Source organism: Sus scrofa, chromosome 15, assembly GCF_000003025.6.
Source record: "Sus scrofa isolate TJ Tabasco breed Duroc chromosome 15, Sscrofa11.1, whole genome shotgun sequence".
In the NCBI taxonomy this organism is placed as follows: domain Eukaryota; kingdom Metazoa; phylum Chordata; class Mammalia; order Artiodactyla; family Suidae; genus Sus; species Sus scrofa.
In genome coordinates this window covers 92,802,811-92,828,047 of record NC_010457.5, presented here as the reverse complement: position 1 = coordinate 92,828,047, position 25,237 = coordinate 92,802,811, and the positions used below count along the sequence as shown (strand labels likewise).

General features: G+C 33.8%; 1 long non-coding RNA gene across 2 annotated transcripts in view; it reads right to left on the bottom strand.

Moving 5' to 3' along the window:
* Nucleotides 13,199-25,237, bottom strand: part of LOC106506297 — a 470,369-nt gene continuing 458,330 nt past the window's right edge. For both annotated transcript variants that reach the window (XR_002339164.1, XR_002339165.1), the window contains exons 6-7: nt 19,350-19,400; nt 13,199-15,617 (exon numbers count right to left, since the gene is read on the bottom strand). This is a non-coding gene — a long non-coding RNA (uncharacterized LOC106506297). The remainder of the gene's footprint in view (nt 15,618-19,349; nt 19,401-25,237) is intronic.

The following is a 25,237-nucleotide window of genomic DNA, read 5'->3' as shown; positions in this document are numbered from 1 at the left end:
AAACTTGGGCCGTTGCCAGCAGTTCCTTTGTGTGTTCTCACCATCAGTTGCAGAGTTACCTGTTACATAATCTGTGAGTAAAAAAGGAATGTCTTTAGTTGGGCATCACCAGTTCACCAGTGTTGTTTGAAGTTATCTGTGTTTATTGGACAGGGAGAGGATTGGGATTCATCTCAGTACATTGCAAGAGTAAAGCATCATTGAGAGCTGAAACATTTTCATTCACACAACTTCAGCCACAGGAATTAAGGTAATAGGAACAAGCTGGTTTCTGAAATTCACCTTGAATGCCCATAATATCTGAAGCAATACTTCTGGAAAGCATGACAACAAATGTTTTGTTTTAAAAATACAGTATACCCACAGTTCCCATTGTGGCACAGTGGAAACAAATCCAACTAGTTTCCATGAGTATGCAGATTCAATCCCTGGCTTCGCTCAGTGGGTGAAGGATCTGGCGTTGCCATGAGCTGTGGTGTAGGTCGCAGACACGGCTCTGATTCCACATTGCTGTGGTTGTGGCGTAGGCCAGCAGCTGTATCTCTGATTTGACCCTTAGCCTGGGAACTTACATATGCTGTGGTGTGGCCCTAAAAAAGCAAAAATAAAATAAAATAAAAACACAATATACCTAAACGTATAGGCAATCATTTTTAAATTTAAAAATGAGAATTTTTGACTAGACATATAGATAGGTTTCTAACTTACTAGAATGCTAATCATAGTCTATGTTGTTTCAACTGTATAGAATTCTTAGAACCTGCAATCTCCGCTATTTGGTATACTTCTAAACTGCAGATTTCACAGGGATTATCCCAGGTGGTACGGCTCTGAAAAGGCAGGCCAGTGCCGAGAACTTCTAAAGACATATGGGCCTGTGTGATAGACTATGCTAGAAGAGTAGGAAGCTCCTGCACATTTCCCAGACACTCTGGCTTGTGTTAGAGGAAGAGTGTTATCAGAAGCCACTGAGGAGGTCCCTTTTCCATTTTGTCTGAACTATTTGTCTGGTTGGGAGATATAAAAAAGCAGAAGTAGCTGTGCAAATTCTCAGCAGATCAAAGGAAGTGAATGGGGAAAAAGAGATGTTTTTTGAAGGGACACTAAATGCAGCTAGGTATACTGTTGTGTTCACAGGAGAAGGTGAATTCAGGGTCTTTCTATACCGCCATCTTAGATGCCTCTCTATTTTTATTTTTGAAAGATCTATTTGGTCTATTTTCAAATTTAGCTGATCATTTTATGTTTTTTTAATTTTTCATTTTTCTGTCATTGAATTTCTTGATTCTTTATATATTTCACATATATAATTATATCTTTTATTTAGGTATTTTGTACATATAAAATTAATGGTAATATTTCTTGTTTTTGCTGCCTCTCAAAAAGATTATTTTCTTATAAATTTGATTGTTTTTGATAAAAGCTCATATTTGCTTGATCTTAAAATGTGTAAAAGCTGGGGCCTAAATTGAAAAGATTTTCATCTAGAGAATATTGGCTTTTGCTTGGTTTTTGGGCCAAGGAATATTACCAATTTCACAGCCCCTTTCAGATTCCCTGGCTCAGTACAGTAGATTTTGGTTCACCTTCTTCCTCTTTCTTTAGGCAGTCATATTGTAATGTTCCTTAAGAAAAACCTACCTTGACACTATTAGCTTAAGCTCAGATCTCAGGGTCATGTCTTCCCCCTTGGAAGTTTTCTTTATTTCCACCTCCTCAACGTAGCATTACATAAAAATTCATATTTTATCCAAGGTCTATCTGCTTTTCCACAATGATAAAGCCTTAGGTATACATGTTGTACAGAAGTAAGTATCAATTTTCTTTAATTATCCGAGTAATTCTTTTGCTTAGTAATGTTTTGTATTGATTAGTATTACATTTTACAGAATTCCAACACAAATCTAATTTTTTTTAAAAGGGGAAGAATTTAATGACTCACATAATTATTTCCAAAAGTTCTAAAACACTCAGGCATAGTCAAGAATGGCTCCCAGAATTGGCTGCAAAATCTTTTTGACTGCTGTTGCTCTGCAATTGATTGCCTTTTTCAATTGCTAATTTTTTCCTGAAATGCTGATCTTGTCTCTAATGCTGCCAAAGAATGTCTCTCACTCAGCCAACATTTACAACTATTTCATTTTGCTCAGCAAAGGTTAACTTGTCCTTTTAGATTTTCTATAACCCTCTTTTATCCACTTAATAATGTGGAACAATTTCCCTTGGGCTGAGTCAAAGCACTTTCAAGTGGTCATTCAGACACTTTCTTCAGTCTTAATATCTCTACATGAAGTGCTTGTCTTTTGACAACCTCCTATGAATTCAGTGAAAGGTCTTAATCTTAGTTTCCTGGTACTCAAGTCATCTCTCACTATTTCACAGTTGATTCTAAAAAAAAAGATTGTCGTGTAAACAAGATTTCTGCCAGTTTGCTTTGATATTATACTTTAGCAAAAATATGGTTATTTATTCATAATTTGAGGAATACTATGAATGGAAAGATTGCTGTATGAGTGTAAACTGAATCTAATTTTTGAACTGAGGAATGGCCATGGAAAGGAACCTCTATGCAGAGGTAAAATTAAAAGTGAGGACTGAGGATAAATAATAAGGCAGGGTTGAAAAAAAAAAAAAAAAGGAAATGGAAAAAGAAACATTCTTGTCAGAGGGAAAAAATATATGGAAAGACCTGAAGAACAGTGAAAAATAAATTACAGAAACAAAGCACAGACTGACTAATTTGTACTCAGTGATGGAAGTGTTTAGAAATGACCTTGAGAAAAGTGGGAAGAATTTTAACATCAGAACATGTTAATAAAGTGAGGTTTTAAATCTAAGAACAATGTGAAACATTTAAGGTATTCAGTACATTAAAAAAAATTTGTATTTGAAATTAAAAAAAAAATAATTCTAACCATAATGGGAAAAAAGGGATTTGATTGAGAGTGGGACCCTGAGTGGATCCAAGGAGATTAACTTGTATTGTGGCAGTGCTTTAAGTGAGAAATAAGAATAATGGTGGAAGTTATTAAAATGCTAATGGAGAGAAGGAGTTAGATTTGAAAGATACTGAGGCTAGGAACCTATAGGATTTGGCCACTGACATAGAGTGATGAAGAGGAAGAGTCCATAAAATTAACATCAGTTTTTAATGAAAATATGGTATTTTCATCCAGGACGAATGATGGAAAATCACCATATTCAGTCCACACTTCCCTTTTCCAATTTTTCAATAGACTCTCTTTTATATGCCTATTCTTTCCACCAAATATCCTTTGCTACTTGTATAGAGGATACATTTTCTTCTTAAAAATGACTGTCTCTCTCTCTGTTTGTATTAGCACAACACAGGTTCTTTTCAAGAACCCCCAACGCCCACTCCATTTTGTCTATTTGTTTTTGTTCTGAAAAACTGAACACATAAGGAATTTCAGAGTCAGAATTTTTTTCTATTTTCTCTGTTGGTAGAAGAAGGAGAAAAAAAGAATTTTTCTTCCCCAATTCTATTGTGTTGATATGATGGACTTAGTTTAACTCCAAATATACTTGAAATAATTATTAGAATTACAAATTCAATTTGAGGAAGCTATCTCTTATTTATTAATTATATAAAGCTTAAATTGGCAGGAAAATCTCCTCTGTTTTTGCCTGGCCCATGACCAAATTCTCTGATGACATATTCTAATTGCCCAAGAATGGCTTCTTAAGGTCTAAACTTTAGAGCCCATGTCAGTACTACTTTTAAGGTGGCATGTCCTCTTATACAGTTTAGTTTCCAACTTGTATCTTTCTAAAGTACATTAACAAGAAACTGAGCTACTAATTTAGAAGTAAAATTTAAATCTTGCATGGGAATTTTATTAGGGTTCTCCAGAGAAACAAAACTAATAGGATATACATATATATCACATATATAAACATATATTCTACACATATATTTCACATATATACATATATTCTATAGAGCATATATATATTTATTTATTATGAAGGATTTGCTCACATGATTATGGAGTCTGAGAAGTCTCACAATCTGCTGTCTGCAAGCTGAAGACCCAAGAAAATGGGTTGTATAATTCCAGTCTGAGTCTGAAGAAAACCAGAGAAGTTAATGCTGTAATCCTAGTCCAAAGGCAGAATACTGATATCCCAGCTCAAGTGGGAAGGCAGTAAAGGAATAAATATTTACTTCCTCTACTTTCTGTTTTATTCAGGCCCTGGACAGATTGAATATTGCCCACTCACATTGCTGAGGGGCTAAATGCACCAATTCAAACTGGAAACTCTTTCATAGGCACACCCAGAAATGATATTTAATTTGTACATCCCAGCCAAATTGACACAAAATTTGCCATCAGAATCACTTGCTAAACAAAACAGTATAATGTTAAACAAAAATTAAAACAACTTCTTGTTATCAAAGACAAAATGCACTAGTTAAGGAGAGATTGTTATTCAATCTGTTGCAATAGGGAAAGCATGATAGGTTTGAGGATTATAGAGTGTTGAGGTAGGGTGATTTTAAAGGCTTAGACTTTTACTGGAAGACAACAATTTATAGGTGGGATGATTTAGAATTGTGATTGTTTTACAATTAGGGGAATTTTCTATCAGCTCAACTGGGAATGGTTATCTCTCTGTCTAGCTCTTTTCAGAGGGACAAACAGTTCTAATCTCAGCTAATCATTCTTGAGACAAAGAATAAGAATTCAGAGAGCCTGCATTTGGTCACTCAGATATTCCAGGGAGTTGTCTGTAAATCTTAAGGGAATCAGTAAAGAGTAAATAGTGAATCTTGTCAAATCTTATGAGGAAATGTGGTTCTTTATGGTAAATTCTTTCCTGGAATATAAAATGCTGGGAAGATTTAAAACAAAACAAAAACAAAAACAGAGTGTAGCGGAATTTCATAACAATCATTGTTTTCTTGGAAGATAGTGCTCAGGTAAAGTTAATATTGTTAATTTTTCACATGTGAATTCTATGTCCTCAACATAAATACATTTTCATCATTTCTTCCTAAGTGCTTATTTATTTTACAAAACTGTGTCGCAACTTGAATTTGAGAAAATTTTAAGTATAAAGAAAAGTCAATTTGGAGTTCCCGTCATGGCTCAGCAGAAACGAATCTGACTAGTAATCATGAGAATGTGGGTTCAATCCCTGGCCTATCTCAGTGGGTTAAGGGTCCGGCGTTGCTGTGGGCTGTGGTGTAGATCACAGAGCCAGCTCAGAACTGGCATTGCTGTGGCTGTGGTGTGGGCCAGCAGCTGTAGTTCCAATTCAACCCTTAGCCTGGGCATCTCTATATGCTGCGGGTGTGGCCCTGAAATGACCAAAAAAAAAAAAAAAAAAGTTAATTTGATGAGAACATAGCCAGATTTATCTAGAGTCTGCAGGAATATGAAACTATCTGCTTTGTGTTTATGTAGAAGGAAACACTAATTTAGTAAACTTGACATTTTATGTCTTTTATTTGCTTTATTTATATAGCTAAAATTCAGAGTTTTACTAATCATGATCAGAATATACTCCCACCAAATATAATCAGTTCCTTGGTTGAAATAAAACAGTAGCTTGCGTAGAGAATGATTTTATAGTGCTTGTTTAAATTTGACCTGTTTATACAATGTTGATTAAATATGAAGAAAATGCTTTAGAGTATTATTATTTTAATATTTTCTTGGAAGCTTAACAAGAAATTCCAAATATTAAGTTCAGCAAAATTATATACACACTTGTATTCTGTCAAACTGTGTATGCTTCCATCCTGAGTTGATGAACATCCTTCTGTTTCAGGGGAAATTTCAAATAAAAACGCCACATGAGCTTTTTTCCTCAGCAACTGCTGTCCGTCACCCTGGGCTAGTTGCCAAGCAATAATGTGATTGCTTTATAGTCAGTGGGAAGTAATTCAGTGGCACTTTTCCATTTGTAATGCTTTTCAATAAGAAATGAGGTTGTTAGGCAACAGATGACATACTGTAGGAGCAAGAAAAATACTTCAGAGTTAGGAATTCATACCAAATGCCATTCCATTTTCTAAAGTGAGTCAAGATTTTAAACTTTTATTTTGAAATAATTTTAGATACAAATTAAAAATTGGAGGAATAGTACAGACAGTTCCTGTTACTCCCAGCAAGGTTCTCTTAATGATAACATCTTATACAATCTCAATGCAACCATTAAAATCAGGAAATTGCCAGTTGTGCAATTTTATAAGGTAAACCACATAATTTATTTGGGTTTCACATTTTTACATGTACTTTTTTTTTTTTTTGTATGAAATTTAATCACAGATATGGCTAGCTACCATTATAATCTGAATAGTGAACAGTTCCATAATCTCAAAGACACTCTTTTGTGGTATCTCTTCATAGTCACACCTTCCCCACCAATCCTAATCCTGCAACCAAGAGTCTGCTCTAGATCTTTTAAATTTAGATTTTTCTTGAGTTTAATACAAATAGAATCATACGGTAATGTACCATTTTTTGCCTGGCTTCTTTCACTTAGCATAACACCTTCATGATTCATTCAAGTAGTTTCCTATATCAGTAGTTTGTTTCTTCTAATTCCTGAGTACTATTCCATTGTATGAATACTATACACTTTGCACATTTATTTGCTGAAATAATTTAACTTCTAGCTTTCACTGTTACAGGTAAAGTTGCTATAGACATTGATATGCAAGTTTTTATGTAAGCATAAGTTTTTACTTTTCTAGAATATACACCCAGGGTCATATGATAAATAAGTACATATTTAAATTTATAGGAAACTTTCAAACTGTGTTTCAGAGTGGTTGCACCATTTTCCATTCCTGCCAAGAATGTGTGAAGGATGCAGTTGGTCTCTATCCTCACCAGACTCTGGTATTGTCAGTTTTTAAATTAATTTAGCCATTCTAATACATTTATAGTAGTATCTCATCATAGCTTTAACTTGTATTTTCTTTTTTTTTTTTTTTTTTTTTTTGTCTTTTTGCTTTTTCTAGGGCCGCTCCCGCGGCATATGGAGGTTCCCAGGCTAGGGGTCCAATTGGAGCTGTCGCCGCCGGCCTACACCACAGCCACAGCAACTCGGGATCCGAGCCGCGTCTGCGACCTACACCACAGCTCACGGCAACACCGGATCCTTAACCCACTGAGTAAGGCCAGGGATCGAACCTGCAACCTCATTGTTCCTAGTCAGATTCGTTAACCACTGTGCCACTACGGGAACTCCTAACTTGTATTTTCTTAATGGCTAATATATTTCTTTTCATGTAATTTCTTTGCCATTCACACATCCTCTTTGACTAAATGTGTGCTCAGGACTTTTGCACATTCTCCAGTTGAATTCTCTGTTTTTCTGGTTGAATTTAGAGTTCTCTACATTTTCCAGGCACAGGTCCTGTGCAGCATAAGCAAAATTTGTGAAAATTTTCTCCTAGTCTCTAAGCACATATTTTCAACAGAGTCTTTTAGTTTTAATAAATTATAATTGATGTTTTTGTGTGAATTATGTATTCACTGTATTTTCTAAGGACTCATTGCCTAAACCAAGATAGTAAACATTTCCTCCTATGTTTTATTCTAAAAATACTACAGATTTAAATTTTATATTTATATCTGTAATCTATTTTCAGTTAATTTTTGTATAGGTATTGAAATTTAGGTTGAGGCTTATATTATGTCTAGGGGTATCCAATTATTTCATTTGTTAGAAAAACTATCCTTCATTGAATTGCTTTTGCATCATTATCAAAAATCAGTTGGCCATACTTGTGTAAATCCATTACTAGACTCTTTATTCTGCTCCACTGATATTAGTGTTAGTCCCTCTACCTATATCTCTACTGTACTTACTGTAAAGTATATAGAAAGTCTTAAAATATAGTAGTGTGATTTTTCTAATTTGCTTTTCATTTTCAAAATTGTTTTAGCTGGATTTAGTACATTTACACTTGAGTGTCCCATTTTGGGAAAGTACTGTTAATTTTTAAATCTTAAATTCTAATTGTTCATTACTGCTAGAGAGAAATACATATATTTTGCGTGTTATGGTCTTATATTCTTTAAACTAGCTGTGCTCACTTATTAGAGCCAGAAAATTTTCTTAATAGAGAGTTAGGATTTTCTACACAGACAATAATACCATCTGGGAATAGGGATAGTAATTCTTTCTTCCTTTTCCAATCTGCATGACTTTAATTTCCTTTTCTGGACTTATTGCACTAGTTAGAACTCCCAGTACTATGTTAGAAAGCAGTGGTAGAAGACATCTTTGATTTGTGCTTAGTTTTAGATGGAAAGCATTTAATCTCTCACCAGTAAGTGTGATGTTAACTGTATATTTTCAATAATTGTTCTTTATCATATTGAGGAAGTTCTATCCAAGTTTGCTTAAAGTTTTACATGAATGGATATTATGGTTTGGCAAATTCCTTTTTTGATCACATGTTTCTTTATGCTGTTAATATGGTGAGTTTCAAATACTGAATCAGCATTGTATTCCTGGAATAAACCTACTTGATAATGGTACATAATTCTTTTCATATATTTCTGGATTCTATTTGCTAATAGTTTATGGAATATTATTGCATATATTTTCATGAAGGAAATTGGTTTGTATTTTTTTTTTTGTACTAATATTATCTGGTTATGGTGATGGCAGCCTCATAAAATGAATTAGCAAGTATTTCCTCATCTGTTTTATGGATAAGATTTTGTAGGACTAGTGTCATTTCTTCTTTAAATTTTTAGTAGAGCTCACTATTGAGTCAATCAAAGCTAGATATTTCTTTGTCATAAGATTTTACCTAGAAATTCAATTTTGTTAAAGACTATTCAATTTTTCTATTTCATGTTGGATATTTTGATAGTTTACAGCTTTTGATCAGTTGCCCATTTCTTCCATTATTATTGTTCAAATTGGATAATTTCTTGATCTGTCTTTCATTAGGCTCATAATTTCCTTTTTCAAATTCATTTTGCTATTGAACTTATCTTTTACTTTTGATTACTATATTTTTTGGTTCTAAAATTTTATGATTTGCAAAATCATCTTATATCTTATATTTCTTTGCCAAAATTTCTGTTTTTATTTGATTCAAGAGAGTTTCTAATTTCTTGTCACAGTATTTTTATGGTATCTACTTTATAAGCATCGCCAGATAATTACAACATTTGATATATCTTATTTACTGCCTGTTGATTCAAATTGATGTCTCTGGTTATCAATATGGTGAATAATTCTGGAAATATTAAGTCATATTATAAAACTAGTTATGTTTATATCTTATATTTTAGTAGGTAATATACCTGGTAAAGTTAAGAATGCATGCTCTGGCCCACTTTGGGGGGCTGTAGTTTACATTTTTAGGGCTGCACATATGGCATATGGAAGTTCCCAGGCTAGGAGTTGAATTGGAGCTGCAGCTGGCCTACACCAAGCCATAGCAACACAGAATCTGTGTCTATGACTTACACCATAGCTTACGGCAGCACCAGATACTTAACCCTCTGAGCGAGGGCCGGGATCAAGTTTGCATCCTCATGGATAGTAATCAGGTTTGTTACTGCTGAGCCACAACCAGAACTCCATGTGTAGTTTAAATGTTGGGATTTCAAAGCCAGTGTTCCCTGGCTTCACAACAGAGAGGTGAAACGGTGCTGCTTTTTTTCACTGATGTTGCTCACTTAGTTAAAAATTGAGATTATCCACATAGCTAACTCCGGTTTTCATAGCCACAATGTTCAATGTGAACCAGAGGGGCTGCACTTCTGCTCATTTTAGTACAGTGCAAGGTTGATAGAGGGTTCTGACACACAGTCTTCACAATGCATGGAGGGGACAGGAAGGAATGCTAGCTACTGAGTATAAGGCAGGGATGGGAGACAGCATTCTGTCCACAGTCTCCAGGGCACTCTGCAGAAAAGCAGTGAGACACAACTTATATTACTACAGACCTGGAGGAAGGTCAAAAAATTATGTCTTGCAGGACATAACTTTTCCAATCTTTGTGTGGGGAAATTACACTTTTTCAGGGCTTTTTTTTTTTTTTTAAGTCTGTTCCCATGGCATTTCTAGTTTATGGGCTTCCTTAGTACCCAGACTAGTGTATATTGGAGGCAAAAACACACAAATAAAACATTTAGAATACACTTCTAGGTCATTCCTCAAGTCACAAAATCCCTAGCTAGTTCTTTCTTCTGCTTTTAGATTCCTGTGGTATTCATTTCTTCCAGGGTTTTTAGTTGTAATTAGTAGAAAAACTAAGGAAGAATGTACTAACTCCTCTTATGGAAGGGAAAGACAAATGCCTAGTCAATTTTAAATCCCCAATGTAGTCAGTCCTAGCCTCATTTCCTGTTTTCAGCATTTGCTCAATATGTTCTGAGTACTATTAGCACTCCTTAAGTTACAAAAGAACTAGAAGACTTAGTTCCAGCCCTCACATCTATTATGATCAATTCGGTCAAAATACATTTACTGAAAACCTTTCGTTTGCCAGACAAATTTCTGAGGTGGGGATAAATATCGTAGTATAGTATATTAGGGAGCAGTCATTTAAACACAATCCTATTACAATGGATAAATGATATACTCAGAAATATTTTTAAGATTCATACTGAAGCAATGAATATTTTTATTTTTATACATGTACATTAAAATAACCCTGTGACAACTGAGCTGGCATTGGGAGTTAAGCAGGAATTTGACAGACTATTTGTGAAATAAGATAAAAAGCAAAAATGCAAATTTTTATACAAGAAATCTGCAGAATCATATAACCAATAAAGTCTACACAAAGATATAATTGCTAGATATAGGAGGAAAAGGATAAGAAATAAGAGAAATTAGGTAAAATGTATTGTGATTTGCTTTTTTAAGCAGTATTTTAGAAGCTAAGATCAGTCATAGAGGAAGACAAACTACATGAATTCAGTTCATACCATAAACATGGAGAAAAACCATATAATTTTCTTATTATGGAGATAGTCATGTGATCTTATTTTGAGAATGGTGATAGGTAAGGAGCTTATTATCATTCATTTTAATTTTAAAGGTAGCTTAGTTTAGGCTCCTACAACAAAGCACCATACACTGGGTGACTTATACACAACAGATTTATTTCTCACAGTTCTGCAGGTTGAAAATCAAGCTCAGGGTACCAGCATTGTTGGTTCTGGTGAGCCCCCTTTTCTGGGATGCATACTTTGAACCTCTCATTGTATTTTCACATGGCTGGATAAAGGACTAGAGTGCTCATCTCCTAATACCATCACATTGGGGGTTAGGATTTCAACAAATGAATCCCGGTGGGGAAGAAACATTTAGTCCGTTGCAATATGAAAAGGAAACATGGAGCTACTAAAATTAAATATCAGGTATAACATCCCAGGGAGACTTCGGACTACACTAAAAGCTACAGTAATCAAAACAGTATGGTAGGGGCACAGAAATAAACATATAGATCAGTGAAACAGAGTAGAGAGCTCAGAAAAAGCCCACACACATTTGCTCAATTAATCTATGACAAAGGAGGCAAGACTATAAAATGGGGAAAAGACAGTCTCTTTAAATAAGTATTGTGGGAAATTGGACAGCTATACATAAAAGGATGAAATTAGAACATTTTCTCACACTATATATAAAAATAAACTCAAAATGGATTAAAGACCTAAGTGTAATACCTTAAACCATAAAATTCCTAGAAGAAAACATAGGCAGAATATTTTTTAACATAGGTCTTAGCAATGTATTTTTGGATCTGTCTCCTCAGGCAAGGGAAACAAAGCAAAAATAAACAAATGGAACCTAATCATTAAAAGCTTAAAAACTTTTGCACAGCAAGGTAACCATCAACAAAACAAAAACGCAACCTACTGAATGGGAAAAGATATTTGTAACAACATGTCTGATAAAGGACTAATAGCCAAAATACACAAAGAACTCATACAACTCAATTATCAACAAAACAAACCACCTGATTAGAAATTGGGCAGAGGAACTACAAAGGCATTTTTCAAAATAAGACATACAGATGGCCAACAGGAACATGAAAAGATACTCAACAGCACACATCATCAGTGAAATGCAAATCAAAACTGCAATGAGATATTACCTTATGCCTGTTAGAATGACTATCATTAAAAAGACAAGAGATATAAACAATGGTGAGCATGTGGAGAAAAAGGAACTGTGTACTGTAGATGAGTTTGTAAATTGGTATAGCCACTATGGAAAACAGTATGAAGGATACTCAGAAAAGTAAAAACAGAACGACCATATGGTCTAGAATTCCACTTCTGGGAATATATCCAAAGGAAATCAAAACATTATTTTGAAATATGTCATTATTTACAATAGCCAAGATATGTAAGCAACTTAAATGCCCATCAATAGATGAGTAGATACAGAAAATGTGGGGTGGGGGTACTCACAATAGACTATTATCCAGTCATAAAAAAAGAATGTAGGAGTTCCCATCATGGCTCAGTGGTTAACGAAAATCCAACTAGGAACCATGAGGTTGTGGATTCAATCCCTGGCCTTGCTCTGTGGGTTAAGGATCCAGAGTTGCCGTGAGCTGTGGTGTAGGTCACAGACATGGCTTGGATCCCGCGTTGCTGTGGCTCTGGTGTAGGCCAGCGGCTGCAGCTCTGATTTGACCCCTAGCCTGTGAACCTCCATATGCTGCAGGAGTGGCCCAAGAAATGGCAAAAATTAAAAAAAAAAAAAAAAAAGAATGTAATCATGCCAGTAATCATGCCATTTGCAACAACACAAATGGACCTGGAGGGTATGGGCATTATGCTTAGTGAAATAAGTCAGACAGAGAAAGACAAATACTGTATGTTTTTGCTTATGTGTGAAATCTACAAAATAAAACAAATGAACAAATATAAAAAAATAGACTCACAGAAACAGAGAACAATCTAGTGGTTACCAGAGGGAAGATGAGTTGGGGGAGAGGCAAGATAGGTAAAAGGGATTAAAAGGTACAAACTACTAGGTATAAAATAAATGTTACAAGGATGTAATGTACAGTAGAGGGAATATAGCCACTATTTTATAATAATTTAATATGGGGTATAATCTATAAAAATATACAATCACCATATTGTACAACTAGAACAAATACAACATTGTAAATCAACTATATGTCAATTTAAAAAAGAAAATGAAATATCAGTACAATACCTGTATAACTCCATGCTTACTAGTGTATATGAAAAGTAAAGATACATGAAAGTTAAAGAAAGCTATGGCAGTTAAAGATAAATTAATGTCAGATTCACTCTGACAGAATGACTAAGGTGACATGCACATTTTTTAAAAGACCTGACGGAAAAAAATTATAATATTCCTTATGGAATATAGTTCTTTAAAATTAAAAACATAAAACACCCTTCATTTAATTCTTAAATGACTCAGAAACTAGTTCCTTCTGATAGGAAATTATAGTTTATTTCTGAAGATGTCATGTTATTTTTAGACTCTAATCATATTTGATATTATATTGATTATACATAGAGGGAGGCAAAATCAACTTTTAAGAATAATTTTTTGTACTACATTGACTTATATAATAAAATTAATTTTGAAATAGTTGAGTTACTTGATTTTAAATAAACCAAGGTATTAAGATTAAAGATGTGGAAAATTAAATTTCTCTAAAGTATGATGAAATGGCTTACAAACTCCTCATATAATAGCAATCAAATTTAAATTGTATATTTATTTCTTAACATTTCACTAACTGATGACATATTATGAACACAATATTTAGAGAGGCCAAATCTGCCACTCAAAGGTGGGAAACTGACTGTAACCAGACATAAACCTTCACCTGCCACCTAAAAACAATAGGAAAAAGACAATGGGTCCTGGAATAAAGAGGGCTTCTCTTGGACTTTTGTAAGAACATCTGTTAATGCTGAAGCTGCTATGGGTTAAAAAAAAAAAGAAGAAGAAGAAATACCTATATGGATCAATGGATCTGGCCAGGGGTTGGGGTATAAACTCTTATTATAACAAGAGTGCATCTGGCTGTAAGCAATAGCCAACCAGAATCACAGGGGCTTAACTACTTAGGATATTATTCACCTTACATAACAATATGTCTAAAGATAGGTTGTCTAGGGCTTGCATGACTAACCAAGGATAGCAAAAAGGGCTCAATCTCCTTCTATCTTCTTGCTCTACCATGTTTAGTATGTTACCCCTATTCTTAGTCTAAAAATAGTTGCTGTGTTTTTTGATCACTGTATCCATTGTCCAGATAGAAAAAGAGGAAAGCACAAATGGAAGAGAAAGCAACTGAAGAAGGATGCCAACCAAGGCTGTCCTTATTATTAAAAGCTCTTCCAGAACCCATACCTCCTATCCCCCAGGAAGATCCATGTATATCTTACTGGCTATAATGGGGAGGTGTGGCCACATCTGATTATCATGAAGTCAAGGATCATGAGAGCCAGAACTTACACCACTTCTTGAAAGAAAAGACTATGAATTGCTTGCTTTTAAATAGAACCAAAGCCAGAGTATGTCACTGGAGATGTGGATGATACTGTCCAATGGTTGATTCAAAGTGAAGTGATCTTAAGAACAGCGGAGTTGACCTTAGTGCCCTTAAATATTTTGTATTTTTCATCACAAAAATACACAAAATCTCTACATTTTCTGGAATGTGTTTTATTTCTTTTTCTAGGTCTGCCTTCTGGTCCAACCACTATTTAATAAGAATCTAAAGAGATTAAATTATCCTTAGTCTCTAACTTCTTTGATTTACTGATCAGATTTATCATCTCCTTTTTTTTGTATTAGTATCTAATTACAGCTTATTCTGAAATCTGCTTTCCATCTTGCTAGGAGAGTTTGATATCCAGTATCTCCCAGTTTCTGTCATATTTTGTGTGTTTCTCTCTGTATGTTTGTTGCCTCTAACCCCTCTGTGTGGATTTCTTGATTAAGGTGCAATTTCAGCCATGAGTGGCTTCAAGGCTTACATCTTTTCATCTTTATCACTGGAGAGGAAGGAACTTTATTTTTTTATATCCTATTTGAAATATCCTAGAGAAAGACTGTTGACATTGTCTGGTCTCATATCTGCCTCAGAAAACATGTGTAATGAGGTTAACTGCACTGTGGAGTGTGCCTGAGTACATGTTTAACCATTTCCCTAAAAAAAGAACAGAAGATTTTTCAGCTGAATGAGGGGGAAAGTATTGAAAGAATGAAGAAAAAATGATACATGTTATCCTACCATGTAAGGTTCTATTTATATTTTTCTATGCTTCAAAAAATGTTACACAGTAACTTCTTGTGGTTGGTAAGGAGGCATGGCTTGACATTCTTTTCTAAAATTTTGGATTAGTTCTCAAAAAATAGCAAGTCAATTAAGCATGCTTTGTAGCATAATTTATAATATATATAATTTATATTCCAAATTTCAAGGGAAATCCTTTTCTTTATTAGATTATCAGTTGTTAACTATAAAGAACAGAATTGTGTTTAAAGATGATAATGGGAGCACATCCAATCTTACCTACAATGAATAGAGGCATTAAACAGTGTGGGTATGTAGTTTCTCAGGTCCTGTTCTTCTAAAGTAGATCCTGACAGTTCTAAAGAGAACAGATATTAAACTTATCTTATATTCACTAAAATTGTGAGGTAAAGTACTGCCTTTTATCTGATAAATACTAAACTTGAGAATGTCTGTTAGAATATCCTACATTTGTTACTACTCTCTACCCAGAGTTATAGTTCCATTTTGACATTCACTTTTAGGGCTGTGACTATGAGTTAGCAAAACGCATTCCCATGTAGATTCAGTCTACATGGGAATCTACATGGGAATGTAGATTCATCATCTACATTCCCATCATCTCTGAGAATTGAGTGTTACTGCAGTTTGAGCAAGTGATATTTGGTGGTTTTCATTCTACGTAGGCAGTAAATAATAAATTGTAAAGTGATTTACTATCAAAAGTGTAAATGAAAGATGTTCCCAGATGCAGAAGAGTAATAACAACTTTCATCTGAAAGCCATAGTATCTTTGCATTTGTGTAAAATAATTACTAGCAAAGCACCTTAACCTATGTTATACATTTAATTTTTATAGTATGTTAGTGAGGTATAAAGTGTTTTTCTTTATTTTTAAAGAGAAAAAAATTGTTACCAGCGATATTTACATGCTCAAGATCCCCATCCATTAAAATATATCCCAGAAACTGAAATCTAGGTCTTTTCATCCTAGTTCAGTCCTATTTTTATATCATAGCTATTCCTTTGGATGTAAGATGAGATATTCTGTCAACTCTATGTCAATGACATGAAGGAATCTGAAGTAAAGTTATCTTTATGACAAAATCAGAGGATAATTTACTTATTCATTTCAACAATATTTCTTGTGAATTAAGTACAAGTTTTATCCCTAGTACCTAGAAGAATGTCTGAGTAGGTAAGATATATGGATATGTATGATTAATGAATTGGTGAATGAAAGAATGAGTGCTAAGTCAAGCATTATGCTCTACTCATGACAAGTTAAAGATCTTGCTTTCAAAAATCTTCCTAATTAGGAGATAGATATAAACCATAAGAAAATACCATCTGAAGTGAAAAACGCTGAAATAAAAATAAAGATGTTTTGAGAACACTTACATTATGTAATGGATAAGTTGAGCAAATCTTCACTGAGGAGGTGATATTTGAGGCTGACCTTGAAGGTCAAATCGGATTTTACCTCATAGAGAGAAGGAGCATCATGCTCAAAAGTGAAGGTTAGGGAATGTGAGTAGCTCCATGTGAGACTTCAGATGGAGAAGCTTGGGTCAGAGGAGACTGAGATAGCAAGTAGTTACTGTGTAATATTACTGGCATCTTGTGAAGTACATGGTTGTGTGCCATGTGAAAAATGAGTTATCGTTTAGAACATTAACCCTGGTGGGAGCAGGGAGGATTGACTCCAGTAAGGAAAGCTGCCAACTACACATTTTGTTGGATGTCTGGGTTCAATGTGAGAGAATGAACTCCTAAACCAGAGTAAAGAAGGTGAAGGTGGGGAAACAGATTCCAGAGATGACTAGACCTAGTTCTGTGAGGCTTGATTCTTATAGAAGTTGAAGGGCTCTCTAAAAAAAGTCTTCAAAATTATAATTACAAAATCAGGTATGAAAGCAAATATTTATTTATAATGAGGAAAATAATCTAAAAACATTACTAAATGTAAAAGGATGATAAATGCTAACAATTTCATAAAATAACAAAAATAATATTTCTATGAACTACCTTCCTGATACAGCTCTCTCTATATTAAAGATATATAAACTTTTGATACATACTCTTTAATATCATCATATGACAATATATTTATTATATTAATACTGTATTTATTGTATCAATACTGTATTATATTAATATATTTATTATATTAATACTATATTAATATTAATATAATATAAAATATTATATAAATTATAACAGTATTTTCTATGGAGAGATTAGAAAGACATTAAGACTTTTTCTATTATAGTTGATCAATTATTTTAAATTGACAGTTTAGATGCAAAAACTATGTGGCTTTACCGACAGTTGCATTGCTGCTTATAGTACTACTATAGGTTGTGCCCTACACACAGGAATTCTGATAAATTTTATTTCAAGCATTAAAGGAATAAACAAAGATCACCCAAATGAGAACAGAGGCTATTTATTCAGAGATCACTATAGCAAGAGAGTCAGCCACCATCAGCTGATTTGGCAGATGCTCAAAAGCAAGCGTAACACCTGAAAAGCTTTCTAATGGAAAAAAGAGAAGGCTTCAGGTATGCCCTGATTGGAGGTTACTGGTAAGAGGAAGCTCAGAATGGGCTAAGTGGCAGCAGAAGATTCTATGTAATTGGTTTGCAGAGTGTATTTGACTTTAGTGAGTCCTGAGGTGGAAGTAAGGGCAAAAATTAGGGGAACTGGCTATTATTGACTAAATCCTGACCCTTCTGGGCTGATTGCTATGGGGGCCTGTGGGTTGGCTTTATGGGCTGATTGTTACAGAAGCTGTGGATCACAGTTCTATTGTCATATATGGTCTGATTCTTCTCTATTTGTATATTCAGTCTCTCATGATAGATTAATTTTACCATTGTAATATTATGTCTATTTTTTCTAAGAATTCAAATACTAAAAATAAGAATAATTACAATACCAACAGTAGCATTACCCAGACATTATCAAAAAAGAAGGCTTAGCAACTTTGTTACTTTGATGGTATTAGGAATATAAATAACCAAAACAAATTATTTTGCACAGAACGCAGGAAAGAATTTGGGATCGGACATGTTGAAGAAAGGGTTGGGAAAACATGCATAGAGAATGAATCTCACAAGACTGACATGATATAGGTAAATACTTACAAATCAAGGGTTGTTTTATTTAATTTAACTTTTTGGGGGGTCTCTCCCAAAGTATCAATGATCAGTTGAAAATCATGGCCACTAAATTGCTTTGAGTACATCACAACAATGAATATCCATTATTGTACTATTCTCTGATGGATCTACAAAACTGTGTAATGTAACTTTAACTAATTGAAACTGCAACTAAAATGACTAAAACTAAATAGAAACCGCAACTAAAATAAGTAAAAGAAATTGCAACTAAAATGACCTGTGGGAGAACAAAAGGGGGGGGTTGAGAAGAAATGCATTCAACTTTTATAGAGTAGATCTGATTATGCCAAATCTTAGCAAGAAACATGCTTTCTTTTTCTTTTTCTTTTTTTTGTCTTTTTAGGGCTGCACCCATGGCACATGGAAGGTCCCAGGCTGGGGGTCCAGTCCGAGCTATAGCTGGCGGCCTACAACATAGCCACAGCAACAGCAATACCAGATCTGAGCCACATCTGTGATCTACACCACAGCTATGGCAACACTAGATCCTTAACCCACTGAGCAAAGCCAGGGATCGAATCCACGTCCTCATGTATACTAGTCAGATTTGTTACCACTGAGCCACGATGGGGACTCCAGAAACATGCTTTCTGTAGTGGGTCAAATGATGTGCAGTATCATAGTTAGAACAAAATGTTTCTCTTTTATGTATTGTTATTAGAAAAATGCAATGGTTTGCAAATGGTATTCTTAATTTCTAATAAAACATAAAAGACTGTTGATATCCAAATACAAGCTAGACTTTGCCCCTGTATCCTTATACTAAACAGACAATGTAAATATAAATTTTGGAATATTCCATTTAATTTATCAACTACTTACCAGAGAAAATGAAAAGACCTTATCAGCTAAATGACCTGCATACCTCCTACAATGCTGGCTAAAAAGGAATGTAATCTGCTTACCTGCCATATTGAGGCTTCTACAATGAAAGATTCTGGCCACTTCACAGTTTCCTTAAAACATAAAAAAGCACATAATCAGATGTTTAACCTTATAGACATGGAAAGGAATAAATTTTTTGGATTTGTGCCTACAAGATGGCTATTGTTGCTGTGAGCATAGAAAAAATAAAATACTGCCCAACCATGAAATCAGAATTTCAAAGTGTAGAACAAGAAATAATTCCTTTTCTAATTTGGAAACACACTGAGGATAAAAGTAGATAAAAAGATTCAGTAAAACAGAAATTTCTATCCTGTTCTCTTAAAATGTTTGATGATCTTTGAAGAGTCCCAGGGTGCCTAGAAAAGCAAGAACTGACTACACTTGAGTTGTCAAATGCAGGTTGCAACAAAAACTCATACAGAGAAAATGACTCATTTTTAGAAATAAAATAAGACTGCTTCATGATGCAAAAAGATCTTACTAGAAAAAGGCAGTGAAGTTAAATATGACTTTTCTAATTTCTTTACAAAAACCATAACTTATTTGGAATTCAACCTGGATTTACCAAACTCAAATTACCTTGACCTTTAAAATGATTTTCCTTGAGAGTTACCTTATGATAACATTCAATGTGCTTTAGGATGTTTAAAATGATGATGTCTTAGACATGGAGGGCCTATATGATAAATTTATAAGTGCAAAGGACCTGATTGACATTTGACACACCAAAAGAAGCCTGTGGAAATAAAGGAGAAGAACATTTTAGAAGAGCTGGCAGTTAACACCTACAAGTCCAAAGATCTGCTACTTCTAGTAAGAAAAATCCTAAATGATACATGTTCAAGCATTTTTATTGAGAGAATATTGATGTTAGTGTCATAATATTTGATGGACACTGGGTATCAGTGTAATGTAGGCTTAATATGAACAAAGCTGCTCGTCAAAGAGAATTTCATGTTTGGCTGCATTTAGTTTTAGTACTACACAAAAGAATAAGGGTTATGTCCTAAATCCTAAAGCAGTTCAGAGAAGTATTATTTGAAAAGGGAAAATAAAAATATGCTACTTTTTCAGAAAATAGAAAGAAGCATGCCAATGTTATTTTTTAAATTAAATATAGGTGATATCTGTTAGTCCATATTTTCTTTTTTTAAGTTGTTTTACATTTCAGTCTCTTCAGAATACATAAAAATGTAGCCTGCAAAATTTAAATTCCCCCAAAAATTTTAAAGAGGAATTGAAATAAATTGTCATGTAAAAGGGAAGGAAAAAAACGATAAATTAAAAATAATTTTTCTTCAAACATATTATCCATTTAATTTACTCCTATTTTATTTAAATTATAGTATTCATAGGAATTCCTGTCATGGTTCAGCAGTAACAAACCCACTAGTGTCCATGAAGACATGGGGTTTGATCCCTGGCCTCACTTGGTGGGTTGGGGATCTGGCGTTGCCATGAGCTGTGGTGTGCATTGCAGATGTGGCTCAGATCCAGCATTGCTGTGTCTGAGGCATAGGGCCGCAGCTGCAGCTCTGATTTGACCCCTAGTCTGGGAACTTCCATATGCCATGGTGCGGCCCTAAAAAGAAAAAAAAAAAAGTATAGTATTTATATAACCAAAAATTAAACAAGAATAAATAGGTAAAAAACTATGGATTTATTCTGATTCATAAATAAATAATCCTCCTATTGCTTTGAAAATTTATAGAAGTCTATTTGAAAAATTTTTGATAATACCACTTGGAAAATGAGCAATTTTTAAAGAACCCCACATTGCATGCTTTTGAATACTTTATTTTGATTAATTTATAAATCTAAAGATCAGAGTAAAAATAGCCTCACTAAAATGATATAAACCCCTATAGTGTATATGTAAATAAATATCTTTTCTTCCTTATCACTTATTTTGAATGTTATTTTGTCTTTTTATTGTGTTTTAATTTTTAAGCTTTCAGTTTTTATTTTCATGTAATATCCTTTAATAACAATGGATATTGATTATTTCTTTCACTTCAGAGAGTGTTCAATGTTCTAGCTTAAAATATTAAATATTTTTCTTTGCAGGCAATGTTCTAAGGCTAATATTTAACATTCTATGTGTCATTCTGGATTAAAATCACTTAAATCATCTATTTTATGAGTGAGTATCTCTGATTACTTGCTTTTAGGTCTAAATAGTACAGAAAAAAAAGTTGTAAAAGAGCAATGCTGAATCTTCCATTACATGCAAAATGATTATATTTCCATATTGTAAGTATCTAACAGATTTTTTAGAACCTCCAAAATAATTTAAAGAAAAAGTATATTTCAATGGTATGTAATTTATCTCTCTCAATCAAGCATAGATTTTGAGTTTCTTGAAGAGCTGTGTGACTATAAATTAAAATCATTGTCCATGAAATGTTAACAATTTGATAATGTGATGATTTGAATGTTAATGATTTCAAATGAGAAACAATCATCAAGTTTATTCTAAAAGATACAGAAGCTAAATAATTCTAAGAGTTCTGATGAAATTTTTGACTGGGATTTGGCTCCTGGCTAAATTGGGATAGAGGCTGTTATTCTTTGTTAGTTTTCTCTCAGCCATCTTGGGGATCTCAAGTCCCCCTAGGACTCATAGGCCTTTAAGTAGAGCACAATAAAAGAACAGGGGCAGAAAGGAACAGAGGAAAAACATAATAACACTTGCAATCAGAAGATCTGGCTTTCAGACACAGATGTGTCCCTTTCTGACTAGATGATCTTAGCTGAATCATTCTTTGAGCTCGAATAATTTTGCCTACAAAATGGAGATAATAATTCTTAATTCATACAATTTTTGAGAGGAGTCATTGAGATACACTTGTGAAATGCCTAATGTGAAATCTGGCGCCTGAATGATATTTAATGTGTGTTCATTTTTCATTCTTTCGGTTATTCACTTCTGAATTATTATTCATGTTTTTTTTTTTCAGTCCCTAGAACCAAGTCTCAGTCCCAGGTTGGCTTTTTTCCATTATTTTTTTTTATGCAGTATGACTTAAGTGTTTGGCTTGCATGTAATTTTTTCACTCCTAGCTCTTCTATAGAAAGAGGAGCATTTTCTAAAATACGCTAATTTTTTCCTTCTCTGAAACACACATAAAATATTACTAGTTTTGGAAAGTAATGATACCAGTTGATATTTATTAACTTTCTTCAACAGTGTATTTGGCCTAGGCTTCTCTCTAAACTCCTTTCCTAATGTTATTTGAGAAAGCTCCAGTTCTTTTCATGTTATCAATCAATTTAGCACAACCTTGTGTCAATAACTGAATTTTATTGGTGAGTGAAACTTATCATTCTTCATTCCAAATAGGTTCTTCATGGAAGTTATGCCAGGATTGGGATTGGGATTCCCAGTCTTCTCCAGAATGTGCTTCTTAGATTTGTATCATGACACTATCCTTTTTCCCTTCCATTTTTTTTCCTACCACCTCTATTTTTTGTTAGCTCTGGACTCAATGAATTTCTACCTTGTAGATTCCTCAAAACTTTTTGATCCTATTTGGATGAAGAATGAAGTCTCTGTTTTAGCTTTTCAAATTTCCCCTGACCTAAATATCATCTTCTTTGCCCCTCCTAAAACGCTTCATGGCTCTAGTTCCTGGAAGCCCTACTCTCTTTTCTGAGCTGTTTTACTTGTCTGTCCAGTTTTCCCATTTCTAATCTATTTTAAAGTCAAGGTAGGGCTGTGATATCCATGAAGGTGTGTACCTTTGCATGTTAGTATAAACTAGTCGCCTTAGTTGTCAGTATGCTCTGATACAGATTGACCTATTTGTCATTTCTATTACAAGCTATTTGTCCCCTGATATAGCAAACATCCAAACCTTCTTGTTTTAAAGCTCATTCCTTCTCAAGCCATTCATTCTTTCTGTTTCTTTAATTATAGTTGCTATACAAAATTATATGTTATTTTTCCTTCTTAACAAACATCTGAACATTCTTCTTTATTCTGATCCCAGGTTAGGTGGTTCAGTCTTAAGATCAAAAACAAAATAAAATAAAATATGGTCCCCATTCACAAGGAGTTCTCAATCCAATAGGTAATTTACTGTCAGCTAATTTATATTTAATCTAATAAATAATGTGTCAAAAGCAATCAGAGGATCTTATGTATACAAGAATAAAATTACCCAGAAAGCTTCCAGAGATGCCTGAATGGAGTAGACTCAGTTTGATTATGAAGCAGGAAAGGTCATTTCAGGACAACATGTGAAAATACATGGCAGTGTGAGAAGCCATGCTTCTTTTAAAAGGATTTTTAAATCATTTAATGAGCTAAAGGGAAAAGGATATTTGAGAAGTTTTAGGAGATAGTCAATGAGAATACTGAAGAGTCCAAAGATAGAGAGGATTGAAGGCAATAATGTCCATTATTGAAATTTAACTTGAAGAGTTTCCATACATATTTTTGGTTTTGTATTCATCCTATTTTTCTTTGCCAAACACTATCTCCTCTTGTCTCATTCTGCTTGCACAATTGGTTAATCTAATATACACTATAGTGTTGTTGACTTGAAATGGCTAAAACATTATCTCTCCATGTACCAATTACTGCATAGTTGTATCTCCTGGAAATGCCAATGTTTTAACACATTCACGAAATTTAATACTAGGGGTAAAATTTTAGTCAGTAGGTCTCTATGAGAAATTTTTTTAAGCATTAGGTCTTTCTAACAACTGAAAACAATTTCTGCTTCCTATTTCTGTCAGGTTCATGCCTATAAACATAACACATAGTAGAAAGTTGGGTCCAAATTGTAATAAGATTTATTCATCCCATACTTGTAGACTGAGCATTTAACCATCATTTTTGAAACTTTAGAAGTTCCATATTACACATAGGTTTAATAAAATGTTATGATTTTTAGTTGAATTTATGTATATTTGGTAGTTTTTATCTTCAAAAGATTTGGTCCCTTTCATCTAAGTTATAAAATGTATGGCCACAGAGTTATTTGTAGTAATTCTTCACTATGTTTTTAATGTCCATGAACTTTGTAGTCATGACTTCTTTTTCTGTTGTAATTGGTATCTTCTTTCATTTTTTTTATTAGTATGGATAGATATTTATCAATTTAATTTTCTTTTCAAATAAACAATTTTCATATCCCTTAATTTTCTTTATTGTTTTTCTCCTTATATTATGGTATACAATGGTTCTTTGACTCTACAAAGACTAATGCATAAGAATGTGAGGGGGGTAAATAAAATATTTTCAAGCTCTGAAATAAAATATTCAACAAGGATCATGTATACACAAACAAACACACATGAGAATGAATAAGTACAGAGTTGCTAAAGTATGCACTTGATTTACTATGGACTACATCACTGTCTTATTCAATCCACTTTAATTTTTTAACATATTCTTCCATTCTACAATTATTTCAGGAAAACCTACTATGGTCCTGGCACTCTGGGAATGTGCAGCAAATAAGTGAGCAACTCATGAACACATGGAGCTTAAATTCTAGTATGAGGTATAAAAACTATAAACAAAGAAATAAGTTTCAGATCATGATAAGCAGAATGAGAAAATAAAAAGGAATATAGAGAATTCCCCTCATGGCACAGTGGTTAACAAATCTGACTAGGAACCATGAGGTTGCAGGTTCAATCCCTGGCCTCTCTCGGTGGGTTAAGGATATGGTGTTGTCATGAGCTGTGGTGTAGGTCACAGACATGGCTCGGATCTTGTGTTGCTGTGGCCCTGGCACAGGCCATCGGCTACAGCTCCAATTAGACCCCTAGCCTGGGAACCTCCATGTGCCACAGGGGCAGCCCTAGAAAAGACAAAAAAGACCAAATAAAATAAAATAAAATAAAAAGGAATATGAATAGGTAGTGCTAAGGAAGGGCTGTTATATAGACA